Genomic DNA, 24164 nt, shown 5'->3' on the forward strand with positions numbered 1-24164 from the left:
TGGGAAAACTGAGTGGTCATCTTATTAAATATCAGACAGCTCATATTGGAGGAAAAACCTTATTAATGTAAGCAATGTCATAAAGCTTTCAGCCAGCCTGTACACCTTGCTCAACATCAGAGAATTCGCACTGGAGAAATCCCTAGAATGAATTGACTGAGAGTAAACTTTCAGGTAGAATGCTTCTCTTCTACATCATTGGAGGTTTTGGAGATCATCAGAGATACTGGAGAGAAACCTTTCCATTGTACTGATTGTGGGAAGGCTTTCACTGATCACATACGTGACTTATTTAGATTATGAGAATTCATAATGAAGAGGGACCTTGCAAATATAGCCTGTGTGGGAAGGCCTTTAGCTATGGCTCATTCCTGACTATATGTTAGAGAATTCATACAGTGAAGCAACCTTAGGAATGCAATATATATATATTTTTTACATGGGCAGGCACCAGGAATCGAACCTGGGTCCTCGGGCATGGCAGGCAAGTATTCTTACTTGCTGAGCCACCATGGCCCGCTTGAGGAATGCAATATTTGTGAGAAAGCCTTTAGCTATTGTAGCTCACTTACTCTACATCAAAGACTTCATATTGGGGAGAAGCCCTATAAAGGACTGTGGGAAAGCTTTCTGGCAGAGTGTGCACCTTGCTCAACATCAGATACTTCACACTGGTGAGAAAGCCTGTGAATGTAAGGAATGCAGAAAAACTTTCAGCCAGAATGTACATAATGCAAAGTGCCAAAAAGTACACACTGGAGAGAAACCTTATGATGTAAGGAATGTGGTAAGGCCTTCAGGTAGATTGCACATCTTGTTCTATACTAGAGAGTACATATAGTGAGTAGCTTTATGGATGTATTGAACGTGGGAAGGTGTTCTTCTTCTTCTTTTTTTTTGTTTTTTTTTGGCATGGGCAGGCTCTGGGAATCATACCCACATCTCTGGCATGGCAGGCGAGAATTCTGCCACTGAGCCACCATTGCACTGCCCTGAATGTGGGAAGGTCTTTAGTGATGGCTTATATCTTGTTCAACATCAGCAATTCCACAATGGCAAAAGACCATGTGAATCCCTGAAAGCCTCCAGGCAGTGAGGATCCCTTATTGGTTAGCAAAGGTGTTATAATGGCAAGAAATCCTATGAAATTAATATTTTGGGGAATGATTTCTGCCATCTAAAATCCCTTACACTACATGAGAATTCACACAGGAGAGAAACATTATGAATGTAAAGAACTTAGCAAAGTCTACAGCCAGATTGGTCATCTTAAGGGAATTTATACAAGAGAAAATTCCTATGAACGCGAAGAGCTTGGAAAAGTTTTCAGGCAGAATGCACATCTTCCTCATCTTCAGAGAATTTGTACTGGAGCATCATCCTCAATTTTTCCTTTATTCTCATTCCCATACCCCAAAGTCCTATAACTTTTTCTCCTGAATACATCTGGAATCCATCCTTTTTTTTCTCTATTTCATGTCTCATCATTGTAGCTCAATACACAACCATCTCCTTCAGGTATCTGCAAGTAGTACAACCATTTTTTTTCTTTTTCTCCTCTCAAGAGCTTATTAATACAGTACCCAATACAATCAAAAGGTTTCTCTCCAGCTTATCTTTAAAAAATGAAAATATGTTCATATTGCTTTCCCCAAATATATGTATATAAAGCAAACATTGTCAAAACTTAAAGGAGAAATGAATAAATCCACAATCAAAATGGAAGATTATCACATGCCTCCCTTAATAGCTGATAAAACAAAAACATAAAAACCCAGCAAGCTTAAAGATATAAACAGATAAATATAAAAATACTAACAGAATACTATTCATCACTTAGAACTGAATCAAAGGCAATACTTAGATAATACTCCTCTTACAGGTACATCAAAAACATTGCATGTTTGTAATAAATAAATGAAAACATTGCAAGAGAACTAGAAAAAAATTATTGTGAGAATTTAAGTCTTAAACAGAGAGATATATCATGATCATCAATTGAAGGAGTCAAGTTTTACAAATGTTAATTTGGACCAAATTAATCTATAAATTCAATGTAATTCCAATAAAAATTCCAGCAGGACTTTTTTTTAGAATTGAGTAATTATAACATTCATATGTAAATACAAAAGATTAAGAAAAAAAGTCGATCTCGAACAAGAAGAACAAAACCAGATAACTATATTGCCAGATACTCAGATCTTATTATAAAGTTATAGGTAAATTTTTTTAAGTGTAGAAAAACTTACTATTGGGGCATAAGGAAGAGTTTAGAAACAGAGTGATATATACACAGTCAATTTATGACTAAAGATGATACTTTAGACAAAGCACTAGTAAGAGTATATTTTTCAAAGTAAACTGTAGTTACTTTTATTTATTTAGCAGAAAAATTATTTTCATCTCCTACTTAATATCGTATGCAAAAATCAATCTTAAATGTATTGTTCATCAAAATGTGAATTATAAAACAACAAAACATTTAGAAGAAAGCTGGAAAAAGCTCCACTACCATGAATTTGGCAAAGATTTCACAAACAGGACTTAAAAAAGCACATACCAAAAAAAAAAAAAAGAATAAATAGGGATATATTGAAGTTAAAAATGTGTTACTATAGAACAGGTGTTTAAGAAGGTGATAAGAAAGCCTTCCCACAGAGTAGGAGAAGAAATTTTAAATTTATATGTCAGATTATGTAAAAAATTCCATAAATTAATAAATGAAAAAAGGTACATGATAAATAGAAAAATGGACAGAATGCTTGGGAACCACTTCATAAAATGGATACCAAATTGGAAAATTAACATATGAAAAGGTGCACATTAGTTGTCAAATCAATGAATGATCGATTGAGCAAATTATTGTAGCTCCCTATAATGAAATACCATGCCACAATGAAAACAAATGAGAAAGCTCTTTATGTGCTGAAGTGGACAATAATTATAACACAGTATAAAATGTTACTATTTTTTTAATTTTAAAAAGAAAATAAACATGTGCGTATCCATGTTTGCTCATTTCTACATAAATGTGAATTATCTCCAGAAGAATCTGTGAGAAACTGTTATTGAAATTAGTTCTGTCTCAGAAGCGAAACTTGATAGAGTGCAATGACCATTTATTGGCAAGGTAACTAGAATGTAGATGATATATGTTCAGTAATATAAACAGGATAATTTGGAATGCATTACCCAATTTAAAATTGCGAAAGGCAAAGAAAATGGAATATTTAAATAATTAAGAATGTACTAAACAAAGGAAAAATCTTTAAACACTGTGCAATCAATTGTAACTTTTCCATTAATCTTTCATTGTCATAGTGAGAGGATAAATTTCCTTGAATATACCTCAGAAGTAATTGAGAATGAGCCCTTTTATATTTTATGAAACTGTGTTTAAATTATCTTAAAGACAAAAATTAGAGGAAATGAAATGAATGTATTATCACCATGATTTCATTCTATTTCCATATAAAGAGCTACAGATCTAGAGCTAAACATATCTAATGGAAAGAACTTACTGAAATTTATATGACTTCAACTTAGTCCATTTTTTGCCATTTAGTCCAGTTGTATTTAAAGAAGCTTCATATTCTTTCTAAATCCCCTTTAACAAAAAGCTGTAAAATGTCACTTTTGGATCCAAATACACTCAATAGTCCCTTCTAAAAATTCACGAGAAAGCTTGGAAAAATTATTTGTTTTAAATATTAATTATTTCCAAAATAATAAAACAAGAAATGAAAATGAAATGAATTTTCAAAGCTGTGTAACAAAGGCTGTTAGTATTATTTTAAAATTTGTTTTTATTCTGATATATTTTCTCAAATATAATGGATAATTTTAAAATGAGACTATTACATTATGAAGGTGGGCATAAGAAAGTTTCTGAAAATGATGTTAAAAAATCCCTTTGTTAAAAACAATTTTTTCCTTCTCTAATTTGAGGATAATGATAAAAAAAAAACAACATGAATCCAGAAATAGAGTGGACAATTGTTACCCACTGGCCAAGGAAAATAAAAGAATGTGTTTTTGCTACCTGTTGCAAATGTGCAGCCAAATATGTAGTTCTGTCCAATGTCTCCTTCCATTGTCAGTGTGAATTCCTCATGAAGTGCATGGACAACAGTATACACAGCAGTGAAGACATTGTACTTTGGGGTGACAAATGTTCCCAAAATGAAAAGGTCAAGTGTCCAAGGTGCCATTTTGTTCACATTTGTCTCAATATCCTGATACCATATTCATTTATGATTGGATATACAAATAATATAGATCAAACATCCCAAGTAAATATATCATGAGGATATTCTGGAGACTGAACTTTAATTGCAAATAGCAGTATGTTGCATATAATTCATCACAATTTTATTACTTACAGTTTACGTACTTAATTTTCACAGTTTATACTATGTACACTTTTCCAAGAGGCTATTATACAGAGAACAGAACAAACAGCAGAGGAAAAACAAGTAATTTCATATTCACATTGATAAATATTAAAGTAATTGAAATCTCAGAAATATACTCTATTGGAAATTCTTGGCATAAATGACACAATTCTTAGATACTTGTTCAGAATGGGCTCAGAACAAGTGCCTCCAAAATTAATGTGAGGCCAGTTTATAAAGCAGTTGCTCAGTCTTGCTGCAAAAGTGCTTGTACATAAATAATCCTTTGCTTACAGGCAGGTGTTTGCTCTGCACCTGTTCAACCTTCAATTCACTTCCCATTCACACAGACTCAGTGTGGATCTCCATAGGGGTGACTGCCCTCCAACTCTGCACCTGGGATCTGGATTCCAAAAGGAAAAACATTTAATTGAAAATGAATTTTTGAATCTTATAAAAACTCTTGGGAATTTTGTATTCTCAGAAGTTTAAGGATTTTTAGTGATTGTTTTATTTGAAAGTCCACCTGACCACTATCCTGGAATTGTCCTTTCATGTGTCAGGAACCTCATTTGGACACTGTTTTCATTATTACAAATGTTAACTGAGGAAGAAAGTAACGGAGTTGAGGAAGAGGGCAGTGAAGTGTATAGTTGAGTAAAGATGCTCCACTTTGCCTTTAGTAATTTAAGGGTTATATAATCTCAGTGAAAAGAAGAATTATTTGGGGAATATAGCTAATAAAAATTAAGCCACAAATTTTCATTTGGCAATAAAATTCCTGGCATTTACAGAAACTCACTTAATAAAATTATAGATTTTCAATTTCCCAATGCCCAGTTTATCTTCTCTTTAGTAGACTATGATTTCAAATTGATTTACTCTGTGGAGAAATTATCAAGGCAATGTCAATAGTTAACAAGGACCTAGTATATGTAGAACCATGGTATCAAATGTTGAATTAATAATAACAGTTATTAGGAATTTACTACTTTGGGTTCTGCACCTGCATCCCACTAGAATTGTGACAGAGGATGTGACTATGGAATATTTCAAATTTCTACAGGGAGCCAGCTGCCTTTCACAGGTAGGAGGCCAAGGGACAGTTTAGAGCAGGAATTCCAATCTCTTTCTTCCATTGTCAACAAGTTCTGTCTGGGCCAGCCTAAAGTTCAAATTATTGCCTGTGTGGTAGTTAGATTCAGTTGTCAACTTGGCCAGGTGAAGGCACCTAGTTCTTTTCCTGTGGACATGAGCCAATGGTAGGTGAATCTCATCTGTTGCTAATTACATCTGCAGTCGGCTAGGAGGCGTGTCTGCTGCAATGAGTGACGTTTGACTTAATTGACTTGGGCTTAAATGGGAGAACACAACGTAGCACAGCCTAAGCAGCTCGGCATTCCTCATCTCAGCACTTGCAGCTCAGCCCAGGCCTTTGGAGATGCAGAAAGAAGTCACTCCGGGGAAAGTTGTTGGAACCCAGGGGCCTGGAGAGAAGACCAGCAGAGACCATCTTGTGCCTTCCACGTAAGAAAGAACCTCAGTGGAAAGTTAGCTGCCTTTCCTCTGAAGAACCAACAAAATAAATCCCCTTTTATTAAAAGCCAATCCATCTCTGGTGTGATGCATTCTGGCAGCTAGCAAACTAGAACAGCCTGGGAGTTGATATGGGGTGAAGTAACAATTTAAGGGAAAAAACTTTGTTTGAATCAGCAAAGCAAAGACAGACTTTTTTAGTAAATTCAAAGAGTGGTCTATCCCATTGGAAGGGAAAACTAGGCAAACTTTTAATAGACTAAAGGATTCAACTTTATTGATTGATAAATTTACTCCAAACAAAAAATATTCCAGATACCATTTTATTAGAACTGTTCTGAAAGCACAAACTGATACAAAAATAATTGTCTTTCTCTTTGAACAAGAATAGGGTAAACTTATTGATTGAAATTAGTAATTTTCTACTTAAAATTAATAAAAACATTCTAGGCAAAAACAGGCCCAATGAGAAAGCTGTTTATATATTAAGTATTATTAGTTGACTCACACTATCTAAAATTTCATCACTCCAGTACACAATCTGAAAAGCAAGGAAGAATTCCTGACAACTAGGAAAATGCATATCTTAGTGATATCAGTGAGGAATTTCACGTTAACATTCATTCCTTCTCAGAGGCCAAATGAGTAAAATTTCACTATTGGAAAACTAACTTTCATGACAATAGCTAATATGCTTGGCTAAATTAAAATCATTTCTATTATGAAGGGGAAAGTCAGAGCATCACCAAGAAACTGATCATCTTTAAAAGAGTGAAGAGAGACTAGAAGGTGAGAAAAAAGGAAAATTTTACAAATTGCCCTGAGTCTTTGAAACTATCAGTGGACAAAGGAAAGCTGTACTCCTCTACTGTTATGGGAATTTGGGGATATTATTCCAACAAGTGAAATTAAACTATATTCTCACATATCCTTCTATAAAGGAGTCTTTCCATTAAAAAAGTTCAGAAGTTTTCAGTATTACCAAGACAGAGGGAAAATAGAAAAACAAAGAAATGAGATAAAACCGCTTTGTATTCAACCATGACTTTGGAATATGTCAAACTATCTGATGGAAACATGCTAACCAAGGAATCCTGATACTCAGTGACCAGGATTGCTATGAGACGCCACACACTGATTGGCTTAACAACAGAAATTAACTCACAGTTGGAGGCTAAAGACCAACATCAGGGTCTCGATAGGCCAAGCTCTCTCCTGGAGTCTGTAACGTTCTGATGTCACTGTCGTGGGATTATTGTGGCTCCCTAATGTGCGTTTCTGTCTCCATCACAAGGTGATGTCCTTGACCTCCTCCTATGGCTTCTGGCTTCTTCTGACTTTTGGCTTCTTTTGTTTTTGCTTCTATATCTGCCTTCTGCTGACTGAGTCCCATTTTCCTCTCTTTATAAGGCCTTCAGATTAAGAGCTGCCCTGATTCAATTTGGCCATACCTTAACTAAAAATATCCTCAAAGCCTCCCCTTTACATATGAGTTCTCCCTCACTGGAAAGCAGGTCAGTATCTGAGCATGTCTTTTGTGGGGTCTCCAGACTCTGCAGAACCCAGTTGTTCCTAGAAACTCCCTGACCAGTTTCCTGGAAGTTGGTGTGGGGATGCCAGAAAGTACTTATTTGTGCTCCGGACCCAGGTTCTGGGTGCCTTGCTATAGGTAAAAACCCAGATATTTGACTTGCTGCTGGCAGATTTGGGTCTTCTTCTGGAACATGTAGTACCCCGCCTGGTCCAGGTGATGGAGAAGAGGCTCAGTTCCTTGTTCGCAGTCACTGAGGGATTTGGCTGGAAGCAGGAGGTCATCTACACATTGTAGGACAGTGCAGTTGTAATTTTTGGTTGGGAATGATTGCAGGTCCTTCCCTAGAGCTTGCCCCAAAATAGTGGGGGAGTTTTTGAACCCTTGAGGCAACAAGTTCAGGTATACTGTTTTCTGTTTCCCACGGAGGGCCTTTCCCATCTGAAGGCAAATATTTCCTGGCTGACTAGGGCTACCTGGATGCAGAAGAAGGCATCCTTTAAGTCCAAGCATGAGAACCATTTGGTTTTCCCTGGGACCAGGCTGAGGAGGGTATACGGGTTGGGAACCACGGGGTGAATGGTTTCCGTGGCTGCATTGACTGCTTGCAGGTCTTGGATGGAATAAAATTCCCTTGTTCGAGCTTTCTTCACGGGTAGCAGTAGGGTGTTCCATGGGGAGTTGCAGGGCTGGATAATCTGGTGAGATTCTAGCCTCACCAAATGACCTTGGATCCCCTGGAGGGCCTTCTGAAGGGTCGGGTACTGTCTCACTGCCACAGGGTGTGCCATGGACTTCAGGGCAGTTACCACTGGGGGAACTGTTTGACTGAGCTCTGGGGGGTGTGCTCAGCCCAGACACTTGGAATGTCTGGAAATGGCAGGCTAGGGCAGACCTCCCTCCCACCTTGGCCTCCTCCTGTGGCTGCCACTCTTTGCCCGCTGGTGTGGTTAGGAGCAGGATCTTCTGGGACCATCAATCCCTAAGGAGGCTTCTCCTCTGGACCTAAAAGTAATCTGGGCAGGCAGCTTCCTGAGGAGGGCTCTCCCCAGTAGTGGCACCAGGCATTCCGGCATATACAGGAACTGGTGCGACACTGAGCGGTCCCAATACTGCATTCTCTGGTCTTCAGGAACAGTTTTTTTCATACCACGCTGGCAGTGCTGACCATGTCTACTGTTCACCCTAACAATGGCTGAGCTCTCCAGGGGCTGATTTACTACCAAATGTTCAGCACTGGTATTTACCACAAAATCCAGTGCTTGGACCCCCATTTTTACCTCAACCATGGGTTCCTGGGAGCTAGAAAAATGGAACCTGTTCTGTCCTAGTTAGAAAGCTCATCACCAGGGCCATGGCGGCACGATCAGGGTGAGGTCTGGAGCTGGTGTCCTGCCTTCTCCTGTGTGCTGGGGGGGCAGATTTGTTGGGGCACCTCTTCCAATGCCCTTCTGCCTCCCAGTAGGCACACTGGTTCCATCCTGGGGGTGGTCTGGCTTGCAGGGCTTGCCCTTCGGTTTTTTGTGGGCTCATCCACCACTTGGGCAAGGAACTCTTTATCCACCCTGGTTTCTTCTTTGTGACCTCCAGTCAGGTGGTGATGTAGAGAAACTGATCTGGGTGTCCAGGCATCCCTGACACTACACTATAAATTACCTTCACCTTTTCTAACTCAAAAGTTTCTTCAGACAGCCAGTCTACCCCAAAGGTGGTCTATTCTAATTCACACAAGTTCTTAAGTCAGCTGGGGTCAGCTTGACTCCCCTGCCATCAGTAAAAGCTTTCTGAGAGTTGGACATCATGCACTGTAATGATGTCTTACTGACCTCACCTCTCATATCGTCAGAGCCAGCAGTTAGGGAGGGGGTTACTAATCCTACAACAGAGGGTTTCAGACAGACAGTCACTTCATTCAGTCTGGCCTGACCCTTAGCATGGTCACAGGAATCACAGGGTCTGAACTCAGTTGCAGCCTGGAACACAGCTCCTATGGCCCAGGGCTTCCTCTCACTCACACAGTTGCACACTCATACTCCAACACCCCCTGCACTGCTCTTCCCAAAACCAAACCTGAAGACTTCCATTTCCCTTGGTCCTGCGGATAGAGACTGGTATTCGGATAGTCTTGGGAGGTGATCAGGCTCCCCTTCCACTCAGGCTCCCCTAGCCTTTTACATGTGGGCTGATACTAAATGCACTTGGATGCTTACCAGTCAGGGGCAGTGCTCCCTGGTACCTGGTTCCTGAAACTGTCCTGGATCTGTTGCTGCTCTGGGAGCAATGAGTGCCCTGTCTGGGGAGGTCAGGAGTCCAAGGAAAAGCCCCATTGCCGGTACTGGATTCCATCAAGTCTCCAGTCCAGGTGATGTTGCTGCTGCAGGCAAGGGAGTTGAGAATGTCACCAGCCTCTTGATACTGGATGAGCCCTGCAAACTGCAGCATGAAACCAAGAATGCGGCTCTGAAACAGCCTCCAGGAACATTATGCAGAAACAGGACTGGAGCGTGTGAGGCTGCAAGCCTCCAGGAAAATTATGCAGAATCAGAACGAACTGGGATTGAGGCTCTGAAGTTTCAGGAAGTAGGTTTTATTAGTCTATGGCCATAAGGCTCAGCTGAGTAGCCTCTGAAAGTCTGAGCCCTTCTCAGGGGCTGATCAAGGTGTTTATAGTCATAATGCCTGGTAGTATCTTTCTAGTGTGGCAATTGGTTGCAATCAAGGGAGGTGATTGGCTCACACTGTAGCCAGAACTAGGAAGGTTGCAAAAGCTGAGTTATGGGGGGGAGTGGCCTGCTTGCTGCCAGGAACTTTCTTGCTACATTTGGAGAGAACAAGACTGCTGTGTAAGCCCTTAGAGAGGATGGGATTGCTACTTCTGAAACCCAGAGGATGAAGCATCCTTCTGTAAATAATTCTCAGACTTTGAAACCTAACAGAATTTTCCTTGTAGGTTTTTGGAACTGTTTGGGTCTGGTGACCCCTGTCTCCCTTTTGATTTTTCCCTATGACAATAGGAACATATATCCCATGACTGTCCCTCCTTTTGTATCTTGGCAGAAGAAAACTTGTTCTAAGTTTTAAAGGCTCACAGCCAGAGGAAAATTTTTGTCTTAGAACAGACCATGCTTGTAACTGACTGTGATGAGATTTTGTACTGTTTTTAACTTGGTATAGTACTTGTATTGTTATAGAAATGGTTTAACACTTTTGTGATATTGTAAGGGAATAGAAGGTATTTTGTATATGGAAAGAACATATCTTTTTGAGTCCAGAAAGTGGAATGTGCTGGTTTGAAATTGTTATGTACCCCAGAAAAGTCATGTTCCTCTAATCCTGATTCAATCTTATAGGGTGGAAACTTTGATTGGGTTGTTTCCATGGAGATGTGACATACCCAATTGTGGGTATGATCTTTTGAATAGATAGGAGATGTGACTCTGCCCATTCAAGGTGGGTATTAATTAGTTTAGTGAAGTCTCTAAGAAAGCTCATGGGGAAAGAGTGAGAGCTGACACAGACAGCGACATTTGGAGATACAGAAAGAAAATGCCCTCAGGGAAGATGTTTGAAACCAGAAGCCAAAGGAACAGCAGACACCAGCCATGTGCTGTACCAGTTGACAGAGCTTTCCAGATGCCACCAGCCTTTATTGAGTCAAGGTATCTTTCTCTGGATGCCTTAATTTGGACATTTTTATGGTCTTAGAACTGTAAACTTAATAAATCCTCTTCATAAAATCCAACCATTTCTGATATATTGCATTCCAGCAGCATTAGCAACCTAAAACATAAGGTGACAGACTTGCAGATTTCTCCAATTTTTAGCTATTATGAATAATGTTAGCATAAATATTCATGTTTAAGATTTTTTTGGGCATATGTTTACAGTTCTCATAGGTATAGAAGTAGGACTAGTATTTCTGGGTCTATGATAATTATACATTTAATATTTTGAAGAATTACCAAAGTGGCTGTACTATTTTACATTCCTATCAGCAAAGTGTTAGATTTTTATTTCTCCACAACCTTGACTACAGTTGCCATTTTCTGTTTTTTTTTTTTAAATTATAGCCATCCTATTGGGAGCAAAGTGGTTTCTTATCAGACCCTTCCCTAATAATTAATGACGTTGAGGCTTTTCTCCTGTGTTATTGGTTATTTGGATACCTTGTTTGGAGAAATATTTAATGACATCCTTTACCCATTTTTAATTTCTTTATTTGTCATTCTATGATTGAACTGAAAGACATTTATATTTTCTAGATAAGAGTCCTTTATAAGGTATATGACTTGGAAATATTTTATTCCATTCTGTTAATTGTCTTTTTATTTTCTCAATTGTATCATTTGAAGCAAAGATGTTTCAGTTTGTATATAGCACATTTAATCTATTCTTTGGTTACTTATACTTTTGCTGTTTTAACTGAGAAACCATTGCATAACTCAAGGTGACAAAGATTAAGATTTATTCCTATGTTTTCATCTAATAGTTTTGTAACTTTAACTCTTACGTTTATGTCTGTGATTCATTTGGAATTAATTTTGTGATGTGGTGTACAGTAGTGGTCCAACATCATCTCATGAATGTGAAAAAAATGATCATTTTCATGACTATAGGCAAATGTAGAAGTTTCATAGCTGGCAAGAAGGTGGAGGGCCTTTTGGGGCAAATATAGCCAGTCACAGTGATAAATGGCAATAAAAATTAGGAGTGTGGATAACTTTATGTGACTTTTACAATTTAATTTAGTGTCAACATGCAAATATTTCATAAGTAGAGCCTTTAATTCCAGGAGAATTTGAAAACAAATGAGTTGGTAGCAATCAATGGCCACATGAGGGCAGCATTACTCCACAAGAGAAAACTCAAGACAATAATTAATAGGAAAAAGTTTTACTAGTATTGCTAATATGTATCCTTTTTTCATCATTCCCTTTATCTATTTTGTTCAATTAAATAGCATTCATAGTTCTGAAAGCATTTCCTGGCACATGGTAGTCATCGGATATTTATTTATTGAACCAGTGAATAATTTATTGGACTCAAAATATGTGGGGTTGAAAATATTGAACCAAAGTTAAGGATTACTTTGACCCATGAGATTTTGATTCCTTTCCCTCTGTTTTCTTAAGCATATAGAAAATACAGCCAAACAATAAAACAGTCGAAGGGAAAATGGAGCCAGGCACATCTGTGACTTTGGCAACCCTGTGAGAAAGGAGACCTCTGCGCTTAAGGTGCAGCTACCCAGTAATACTTGGTCTTAGGGATCCTATTACACACATTCCTTTCCAGAAAAACCACAGCAGAGTTCATCTGGGCAGAAAGGCTCAAGTAGCCAAGACAACAAGGAGTATGGAGATAGTGCCTTACTACATGCAGTACTGAAGTTCAGATGTGGAAGCGGCATAATTTATAGCAAGGGAGATCAGTGTTGCCATAACAGGATTTGTTGGGGTATTCAACGGGGGGGAGGTTCAAGAAATTATTTCAATGTTTTTTTTAATTTCTCTAAATTAAACTATTTAGACTAAAACTATTGAGAACAAAAGCATATATGCTCCCATCACATAAAGTTACCTAACTTAACCAATAGAAATGCATGACAGCCTCAAACAATTTGAAATTCATTTTTTATCTGAAATACAAATTGAATTGGTCATCCAATATTCTATTTGCTAAACCTACCATAATACCATCTTCTAAGGCCCTACTTTAATTAGATTAAGGAATGAGAATAGAAGAAAACTGGATCCACATCATGCCAAACATTAGTTAGCAACTGAAGGTGGAAGAGTGGAGCCCTGGGAGAGTAGAGTCTCAAACTGAAACAAATGCTCAATATTCACTGAAAATAAGTACCTCAGTGGGTGAAGCCCATAGAGAATAGACTTGATATTTGATCAGAACTTTGATAATTGCCACACACAAAAATGGTGTAGAGGCCTGAAACCTGACCAGTCTAAATGATTTCTCTTGTTTTCAATGCAGCAGCCAGATTGATCATGTTAAGACTTTAAGCCATTTTAACACTGCCTTTTGCAAAACCTACATCTCCCTGCCTATCAAAGCAGACCTGTTAATGTCCTGACAATAGTTACAAAGCTCCCTCCTTTAACTCTGTGACCTCATTTGCTTCAGCTCTGCCCCTCATTCATTCAGTTCCTGCCTCTTATTCTTGATTATTATCAAACTGCCAGGTTTGCTCCTCATTTAGGTCTTTGCATTTGTTATTCCTTCTGCAGCTCCCCGCCCCCACCCAGGCATGTTCATTGCTGGCTCTCACTCCTTTCCAGTCCTTGCCTGATGCTCTCCTTAGGAAGGCCTTCCTTGACTGCTTGATCTAAAATTTCACCTCCCCTCAAAGAAAAATTTCCTTTCTCCATTCTGGTTTTACATTTTTTCATATTATTGATTGTCTTCCAACAGACTACACAGTTTACTTAAAAGTTTTTTATGGTGCTGTTTAGTGTTTCTCCACCCACTTGAAAACATAGATCATATTTCATTTGTCTTCTTTGTTATTTCTGGACTTAGAAATCCATAAATCTTTATTGAATCAGTAAATAAACTCTCAGCTCTGCACGTGTGTGTGTACTTAAGTGTGTAAGAACCAGCTCACAATCCCTTTGCTTTGACCAGTGGACTGGGGACTGGTCTCTACCTCTCCCTCCCTGTAACATGTGGGGATAATTGCCACATGCCATTCTCAGGAGGAATGAAAAGTCCCTTCTAACGTTCTAAAGTATATGGTTGCCCCTCAAATGTGGTTTTGCGCTTGTTTATGATTAGAATGCCTTGCTTTTAAGGTTTTCTTTCAAATGTTGATCCATAGAAATCACAACTAAAATAAAACTATGGTGAAGGCAGGCCATGGTGGCTCAGCAGGCAGAGTTCTCACCTGCTATGCCAGAGACCCAGGTTCGATTCCTGGTGCCTGTCCATAAAAAAAAAAGAAAAAAGAAAAAAATATATATATGGTGAGAGATGTGAAGACTTGATCTTCTTTCCAAGCCAAATTGGAGGGAATGATTTGGAGAGAAAATGAAAAAAATACTGTAAAAGTAATATAAAAATATCTTTTCTTTGGTGCTAATATGCTATAAAGCTAATAATAGCTATTATATGAAAAGTTCTTAGAATTAAATACACAAAGCTCTCAAAAATATAAATATAAATTTCTAATAAATACATGAAAATAAAGTTTTCTAATTTAAAGAGAAAAGTTTAAATAAAGCTATTAATAAAATTATTCTACCATATTGGAAAATTTAAAATATACAATATTTTATACCTCCCCTCCAAATGTAATACGGAATTTTAATGTGAGGTATTCATTGTAACATCCCACCGGGAAATTTGTTAAATGTCTTTATAAGCAGCTGAGACCAGATGTCCACTGGGAGTCTCACTCAAGCTCCATGTGTTTGAGATATCCCTTCTGGAACACCTTCAGCTCTGATTAGACTGGTGACTTTGTTTATTTTGAAAGTTTTGGCATCAGAAGTGGGGTCCAGAGAACACCCCAAACCCCTGCAGATGGAGAGTGACCCAGTGTAGTACCCATAGGGCCCACTGGGTCAGCATCTACTTCATTCTCACCACCCCAGAGCAGTAGGGGTAAGTTTCTCCTGCATTCAGATTCTAGCTCCACTCTGTGTGCTTTCAGCTCTTTTCTTCCATTATTGGTGCTTTAGGCTTTGCCTTGGTGTTAGGTTGGTGAGGGCCTTTTTGCTGTCTGTATGGGGGGGGTAAGGAGATTCCGGCACATCTTAAGACTTCTACTTTTCTGCTTGCAGTGCTTCTGTATAATTTTCATTTTTGAAACCTGTGTGAGCATGGGTTTCTCTGTTTAAATCTCTTTCTTCCTCTCCTGGGAAAAAACACTGCTGCCAAATGTTTCCATAAAAGATTTTTCTTAACCTTCTGAGTAATCTGCCCAGATGACAAAGATTCTATATCTTATGAGAATAATCTCCTGTGCTTTATACTCACCTTATCATCCTTCACTGTGTATAAGAACATACCTTCTCACTGTCATAGAACTAAGTTTTCATTTCATGATCATGCTACCATCTCTTTACTTTTAAAGTATTTTATTACAACTTTGGCTAAAAAAGGAACCAAGTAATGTTTAACAATGTCCCATGATCTTATGTAGCCTTGTGTTCCAACAACTGAACAACTTTTGACAATTTTCTTTCTCAAAATAAAATTCTACAGGATGTCTTTTTTAAAAACTTTTTTAGTGTATAGTATAACATATATACAAAGCAAAGAAATAAAAGAACAACAGCTTTCAAAGCACTCTTCAACAAGTAGTTACAGGACAGATCCCAGAGTTTGTCATAGGCTACCATACGATTTTCTCCTATTTTTCTTTCTAGCTGCTCCAGAATATAGGAAGCTAGAGGGCTTAAATATTTTTTTATTATTACAATTGACTTTTTTCCTTCTTTTTTTTGTGAAAAATAGCATATATACACAAAAGCTATAACTTTCAAAGCAGAACACCACAATTGATTGTAGAACATAGTCCATGTAAAATTTCACAATTTTAGGCTTTTACTTCTAGCTGCTCTAAAATACTGGAGACTAAAAAGAGATATCAATTTAATGATTCAGCATCCATAGTCATTTGTTAAATCTTATCTTCTCTGTATAACTCCACAATCACCTTTGATCTTTCCATCCTCTCTTTAGAGATATTTGGGCTATGGTCATTCTAAATTTCTCATATGGGAAGGGTCTGTCACTAATATGGGGTAGGGAGATAGAAGTATCTGATGTTCCAGAGAGGCTGGGCTAGGATGTCTTTTTGATCTGAAATTATCTTCGGCCAGTTTCAGAGGGCCCCTGGGAAATCACAAAGGATTTGTTCTTTCATCTTTTAAAAAGAGATGTTAGAAATAGCTTTATTTGATATATTATGAGTAGCATGGAAAGTGTTGTCAAATTGAAAAACAGATTTTCTAGTCTTCCATTGGTTAAATCTGTATGGGTATGATGATATGAATATAAATATTTCAAAAATTATATGGAGTTCCTGGATTCTTGTCCGTGTCCTCACTGTCCATAAGCTATCCTTGCATCATATTATTGGTAATAATTTCAGTTCTTCTTTAAAAATATTATGTGTCACAGAAACTATCAAATTTCTTTCACAGTTACATTATTTTTAGTGAATATTCATCAGAACTTTCACTTTGTAAAACAGTAATGTGAACCATGACCATTCTGTGTTTTGTCATCTACAGTTATTTTTGCTGTAGCAATCAGCTTTCAGAGATGCATGGAAAGAACTATGCAGGGTGCTTTGAGACTACACCATTGAATTGAGCCAAGATTCTCAAGATTCTAGGGGAGAAGCCAATGAGTTCTTGAGATTCCTAATACACATGGAGCAGAACAAGGATTAATTTCCTAGGACTGAGTGATATAAAATGATTACAGGTTTTGTTTAGATTATTGGTGATGTTTAATGTTCTATTTTGTAGATGCAAGGAATCCCTGAATTTTTTCCCTTAGCCCTGCAAAATCTTTGTGGATGACTCGGCCCAGATCCAGAGGGAGCAGAATAAACTCCTATGCACATGCTGGTGTTATTGCATGTTGGTGGTAATCTATCCTGGCAGCATGAATGAGGGGACCAGCTGAAATTCTTCTCTGACTTGCCCTCCTAGAACTTGCCCTGCAGACAGAAGGAGCTTGTGGACAGCTAAAGCAGTATAAGAAACAATTAAGTCAAAGTGGCCTGGGGCAAAGTATTGCTGACTTAACACCTACAATGCAGCCTCTAGAAGGGGAGGAGACTCCATGTCATAGGTAGTAGGGGGCACTTTTAGATTTCTGTAAATGGGGGAATCCCTCAGACAGCAAGTGAGCACAAGCCAAGGACAAGATGTAGACTCTGGCAAAACTGATAGAACCTGGTGCTTCATCTTCACCTTGGGGTGATCTTCTTTCTGGGAAGGCTAAACTTAGAAAGCAAGTACTGGTCAACATAGAAGCAATTTGCAATGACTTTTTGGAAAGGTGTTTTGTTCAATGGGTTGGTTGTTTTTGTCAGCTCCTGGAACTAAAGGAAATCTCTGTCACATCTATCTCATTCAAAGTTAAGGAATAGAGAGCTCAGGGACTAAATCTGAGTTAACACATTAAAATAGTATGTAATCTCTATTATCAAGTCTTTTCATTAGTGATTATTCTGTAATAATAAGGAAAACTGTGTAAGGTGATATATGGTATTTATTTTATGCATGATTTTTCTGTAAAACTATAACTTCTCTCTCTCTCTCTGTAGATAAATGCATAGATACCTAAATACATGCATATCTCACTATTCTTGCTGCACATATGGAAATAATTCAGCCAAATCTAATGAAACCAGCCTTTTTTAAATGATCAGGAATATTTTTATTAAGATTATCTTTATTCAAAAAGAAAGACATTTTTCTTTAGACAGAAAACTATGGCACACTTCTGTGCTGTTCTTAATCATTGTCCGAGCTACTTTCCATCCCCTTTGTAACTGCATGGTTTTGTTACCTCTCTGTAAATTGCATATGTTGTCTATGTTAAGTGCCAGCCAGAGCCAAGGTAAAATCTTTTATTCATCAGGCTTCAGGTCAACAAAAGAGGAATAATACCCCAAACCCTGAAGCTTCCATAATACTGGGGTGTCCATACCATCGTACCATCCCTAAAAACATATGACCTGGGGAGAGCAGTCACAAATGTATCTGAGGCTATGAGATAGAGCTTAAAACCACCCTCACTGCTCTTCAAGACCTACAGCCTGACACTAACAGTTTAGCATCAGTGGTCTTGAAAAATAAACTTTCTCTAGATATCCTGACTACCCATGAACAATGCTGCTCTTCTGTTAATGACATGGTGATAAATAATCTAAATATTTTAAAGGACCTAGTTAAGATGTTTTATAATATCAGTCAGGCTCAGAAAGTTAAATGGACAGAACTATTCCTTATCTATGTTGTTGACTTAATGGAATATGGGACAACTAGTACACTTTGGAATTTTGCTTTTAATTGTAATTATCAGTCTATATGATTTATTTATTGTACAAATAGTGTTTCAAGATTCCATCCAAATTCTTTGTTACCCTCAAGACAGATTGTTGCCCTTGAAAGAGCTTATCAAAAGGAAAATAAAAGGCAGTGGAACTGTCTCTAGTGGAAGGAGACTAAAAGTAAAAATAGAAATTGTATACATTGGCACAGAAAGAGGACCATAACTTTAATCCACTCAACAAAGTAAATAATCCCTCTCCAAAGATCTTAAATGTAATTAAACAGCTACCCAATGAACTTCACTGCAACCAAGAAAGGAAACAAACCTGAAAAAAGGGACAAAACAAAGGCTGTGCCTACTGGACCACACCACAGGAAAAGAAATCAGTGGTGGTGACTGGACCACCACTGTCTTTGTCATGTTTCCAATAAAATCATGAGGAAAATAAGCAAAAGGGGTGGACTCCCACATAAAATAAAATGGCCACTGGCATTGAGTGTTGCTGGGAACAACCCCTGTCAAGCAAAGGATTTTCCAGAAGACAAAAGCAATTAACCACAGAGGCTTTCTGAAGGAAAAAAAAAGGAATGTTGATATAGAATTACAGTTAAACAACACCTGGTGATAAACCACGTGTTTATCAGAGTGAACAAACATACAATGCTAATCAGTGTTTATCCTTCCTTGCTCTGCTAAAACCTCCCTTTACCTGCCCCCCCATCATGTAATAAAGAAATTTAGTCAGTCAGCCAGACTTGGAAATTTGCTAAATGCCTTAATAAGCAACTGTGACCAGATCGCTATTGAGATTCTTACTTCAGATTCCTGGTAGGAGATCTCTCTTTCAAAACTTCTTCCTCAACAAACTTGCAGCTTTGATAATGCAGTGGTTTGGTTTCTTTCAGTAGGACATAAATTTATAATTCTTGTTTGAAAATTAAATACTGCACACCCATCATTTTAGCTGATTTTATATTTTGAAGCTTATCCCACAAAAGTAATGTACCGGCAGGTAAGGCAGTGTTTATCAAAATCTTTATTGTAGAATTGTGTCAAAGAATAAGATTAGCATTGCAATTTACACCTTGTTCTATTTATCAAAGTTTAATTTCTGCTCAAACTTGAATGGTTAAAATGGTGTAAGATTTTCCAAAATTTATACTTTTTTTTATCATCAGTGTATACACTGTTCACAAATCTATAGTGAAAAGTTCTTGTTTTTTTCTGTCTATATCCTTATTTTGGTAATACTGCTATTTAGATAACCCATGCTTATAACAGCAAAGCATCCTGACAGTTCTTATGTTTTTCTATTCTGAGTGGTAAGGACAAGATAGAAACTAGGGAAGATAAAATATTCAATGAAATGATGTCAAAGGATTTTACTAAAATTGTAAAAGTTAACAATGTACATATTTAGAAGACCAGATGATCCTAAGCAAGATGAAAAAAGATGTCCATAATTAGTCATATCATTGTGAAATTAAGAATATTTTAAAAAGTAAAAATGGCAATCTCACTATTAATCAGGCAATTGTATATTAAAAGCAAGTCTTCATGGTCTCAGGGTGTCAAAATTAAGTCTCACAATGACTAAGTGCTTGCAAAGTTGTGGAGAAATGGAAACTGCCTCACAAAGGAATGCAAATTATTTGTTGACATTTTCTGAAAGTTCAAATACTTATCATTAATTGGGAAAATAATTTGGGATTCCATGATAAAAGAATGTCTATGACCCAATAAGTATACTTCTAGAGAAAATGTGCATACATGCAACATGTGTACAAGAATGAAGTTCTCTTGGCAAAAGGAAAAAAAAAAGTAAATAGGCCAAACATCTCTTGGGAGGTGAATTTACTAGTTATTGATATATTCCCACATAGCAAGATAGACTCTGAACCAATGAGAAGAAATAAACTATAGCTACATTGCTATGTAGTGAAGTACACATATAGATCCTTAAAACAAACTTAGGAAATATAGCAAATCACAGAGAAAGACCTACAGAGAATAATACATTTAAATAAAATTGAAAAAACAAAAAACTCAACAACAAAAAGACAGCCAACCCAATTACAAATTGGGAAAAAGACTTGAACAGACACCTCTCAGAAGAGGAAATACAAATGGCCAAAAGGCACATGAAGAGATGCTCAATGTCCCTGGCCATTAGAGAAATGCAAATAAAAACCACAATGAGATATCATCTCACACCCACCAGAATGGCCATTATCAACAAAACAAAAAATGACAAGTGCTGAGAGGATGCGGAGAAAGAGGCACACTTATCCACTGTTGGTGGGAATGACAAATGGTGCAACCACTGTGGAAAGCGGTTTGGCGGTTCCTCAAAAAACTGAATATAGAATTGCCATACAACCCAGCAATACCATTGCTAGGTATCTACTCAAAGGACTTAAGGGCAAAGACACAAACGGACATTTGCACACCAATGTTTATAGCAGCATTATTTACAATTGCAAAGAGATGGAAACAGCCAAAATGTCCATCAACAGACGAGTGGCTAAACAAACTGTGGTATATACATATGATGGAATATTATGCAGCTTTAAGACAGAATAAACTTATGAAGCATGTAATAACATGGATGGACCTAGAGAACATTATGCTGAGTGAGTCTAGCCAAAAACTAAAGGACAAATACTGTATGGTCCACTGATGTGAACGACATTAGAGAATAAACTTGGAATATGTTATTGGTAACAGAGACCATCAGGAGTTAGAAACAGGGTAAGATAATGGTAATTGGAGCTGAAGGGATACAGACTGTGCAACAGGACTAGATACAAAAACTCAAAAATGGACAGCACAATACTACCTAATTGTAATGTAATTATGTTAAAACACTGAATGAAGCTGCATCTGAGCTATAGTTTGTTTGTTTGTTTGTTTTTTATATATATTTTTTGTATTTTTTATTTTTATTTTTTCTCTATATTATCATTTTATTTTTTTTCTGTTGTCTTACTATTTCTTTTTTCTAAATCGATGCAAATGTACTAAGAAATGATGATCATACATCTATGTGATGATATTAAGAATTACTGATTGCATATGTAGAATGGAATGATTTCTTAATGTTGTGTTAGTTAATTTTTTTTAATTAATTAAAAAAAAACAGATGAAATAAGATAACGTTATTAGGGGATAGAAAACTATTTTTAAAACAAAGCAAAGATGTGTTATAGTCTGCCAGAATGCAACACACCAGAGATGGACTGGTTTTTAATAAAAGGTGATTTATTTAGTTAAAAACATATAGTTCTTTAGAGGAAAGACAGCTAACTTTCATCTGAGGTTCTCTCTTACTTGGGAAGGCACAGGTTGAGCTCGCTGGCCTTCTCTCCAGGCTTCTGGGTTCCCACAGCTTTCCCCGGGGTGATTCTTTCCCCCCCTTGAGACATATTTGATGAATATTCACATAAATACTTGGTTAACTCATGCCAATTCAAATTTAAGTTGAATTGGGAATGTTTCTGAAGACACTATACCTTCTGTCAATTAATACATTTCATTGTGTCAATATCCAGTGCAATGATATATAATTCCAACACAGAAAGATTTGTTCTGGAAGCATGATCTTATATCAGCATACATAAACTGATATTTTTCCAGTGTTTTTAAAACCAAGCTTCCTTCCCCTTTTTACATGGTAAGTTCCCATGAATGAATGAATAACATAGTTGTAGAAACTTTCCAATAATTTCTATAACCCAGTCTTTTCCATTCTCATCAACTGATAAAATGTGAACATAATCCAGTTTATTCATATCAAGAGACATTTTCCAGAACAACAACAATAACAAAACAACCTCCCCAAATAAAAAAATAAAAAAACGAACAAACCATAAAAGAATATATTCCATGGGAATACCTGTTTCCTTCTCAGTCAATTTTATGGCCAAATGGAAGCAAGTCAATCCAACATAATCAAAGAGGTTAGCTACATACTAAGTTTAGGGAAATCTGTCCAACTAGGGACAGAAAAATGATAGGTGACAACCCAAAATTTAGCTTGACTGAGAACATCTTTAATTCAGTGTTCCTTAGTCTTACAGTTGTACCATGTCTAGAATTATGAGCAAACACAATTGCTCTTAAGCTACAGAACTTCAAATGACATGTAACTCCTGCTCCAAAAGAACATTTACCTGAGGTAGTAATTTCTAAATATCATTAATTTCCAGTGCCTCTGCTATTTTGGCCGTGGCTTCCACATTAGCACGTGGGAGGCTCCAACTGCACTCCAGAAATGAAGTCTGAGGAGCTTGCCTTCAAAGCAGGAGCTGGTCACTGAAGACAGGCTAACAGAGGGGATCCCAGCACACGCCTTCGCTCTTCTGCTTGGACTTCTCCCATTTTTATGCTTATAGGAGGGTTTTATTACTGGATGATCAGAAATGGTCTGTACATAGAGATTTCTTTGTCCAGAAAAAACTAATACTGAAAAACTACACCTCCCAGGGAGAATCACTCCACATATGTCCCAGGTCCTTTAAATTCTGCTATCTTACACTTCTGGATTTAAGCCTTATCCTTTTAACCTCACTTAGATCCCTGACACATTTCACTGCTGGAAAACAAATGGTAGGTGATATCAGGTATCAGCAGTGGGGAGAGGTAGATTAGAAAACAATACTCTCTCAATAAAAGTGGGATCCTCTCTCTTGGTGAGTCATTTCTCTACCTATGTGATGGACATGCTCAGTAACAAAGCACTTCCCTTTCAAGTTACTCAGTTAACTTCCTTCAAGACTTCACCTAAGTATCAATCCATGAATTTTATCAGAGCTTAGGGAAGGCTACAGAATACAAGTTGTGTTGTCCAGAGTTCAAATTTTTATATATTTTGTCTTTAGGAGTAGTTTAATGAGGGAGAATTAGATATCACTAGCTTTCTGTTACCTGAACCTATAATTCAGCAAAGTTTAATTTTTATTTAAATATGAAGCAAATAACAGCCAGAGTAAAATGGAGAAAAAGAAACCATATTTTTGAGTCTCCACTATATTTTCTATGTTTTCACATACATGATTTCATTCAATCCTTACTCTAACCCTTTGTGACTTACTAATCTATTACGTGTTAGAGATGAGAAAATTGTGACACAAGGTAATGATAAGTGAACAAAATGAAAGTCATATTCAGCCCAGAGGGGTGATGAATTTGAACATTTTTCTATCAGAATACAGAGCTTTTTCCATTATGACTTGCTGCTCCCAATGCTAATGGTGCCAGTTGATTAAAGGGCAATTGTCATTGGTTTAATGAAATGCATTTATTTCATGCCTCATCTTGAGTCTTTATTTCCATATTATTGCTCATCTTATAAATCCTTTGCCTTTGGGAAGGAATTTGTCCAAGTATTTTTTTTTCTTGAATTCCTATTTGATCTCAATAGAATCACATAGCATTTTAGAAGAAATATACAAACCAATAAGTCAGCACTGGAAAAGACAGAAAAGGTTTCCAAAGCCACATATGGCTTTGCCTTTGGTGCTCAGGTAGGTAGGTATGAAAGAAATCCACACACTGAAGAAAACCAGCATGCTGAAGGTGATCATTTTTGCTTCATTGAAAGTGTTTGGCCAGAAAAGCAGTTCTCAAGCTCAGTAATACCAGAAAATCCAAATAACCCACTACATAGT

General features: G+C 37.2%; 1 protein-coding gene and 1 long non-coding RNA gene across 37 annotated transcripts in view; one reads left to right on the forward strand and one right to left on the reverse strand.

Annotated features, from left to right (window-relative positions):
* Window positions 1-23828, forward strand: part of LOC143647088 (uncharacterized) — an 89221-nt gene extending 65393 nt beyond the window's left edge. Inside the window, exon 3 of the long non-coding RNA XR_013157826.1 lies at window positions 22704-23828. This is a non-coding gene — a long non-coding RNA (uncharacterized LOC143647088). The remainder of the gene's footprint in view (window positions 1-22703) is intronic.
* The window catches only part of LOC143647089 (anomalous homeobox protein-like), a 343658-nt gene that overhangs the window by 146561 nt on the left and 172933 nt on the right, over window positions 1-24164 (reverse strand). The window lies entirely within an intron of this gene.

The sequence above is a fragment of the Tamandua tetradactyla genome, chromosome 9, assembly GCF_023851605.1.
Source record: "Tamandua tetradactyla isolate mTamTet1 chromosome 9, mTamTet1.pri, whole genome shotgun sequence".
Lineage (NCBI taxonomy): Eukaryota > Metazoa > Chordata > Mammalia > Pilosa > Myrmecophagidae > Tamandua > Tamandua tetradactyla.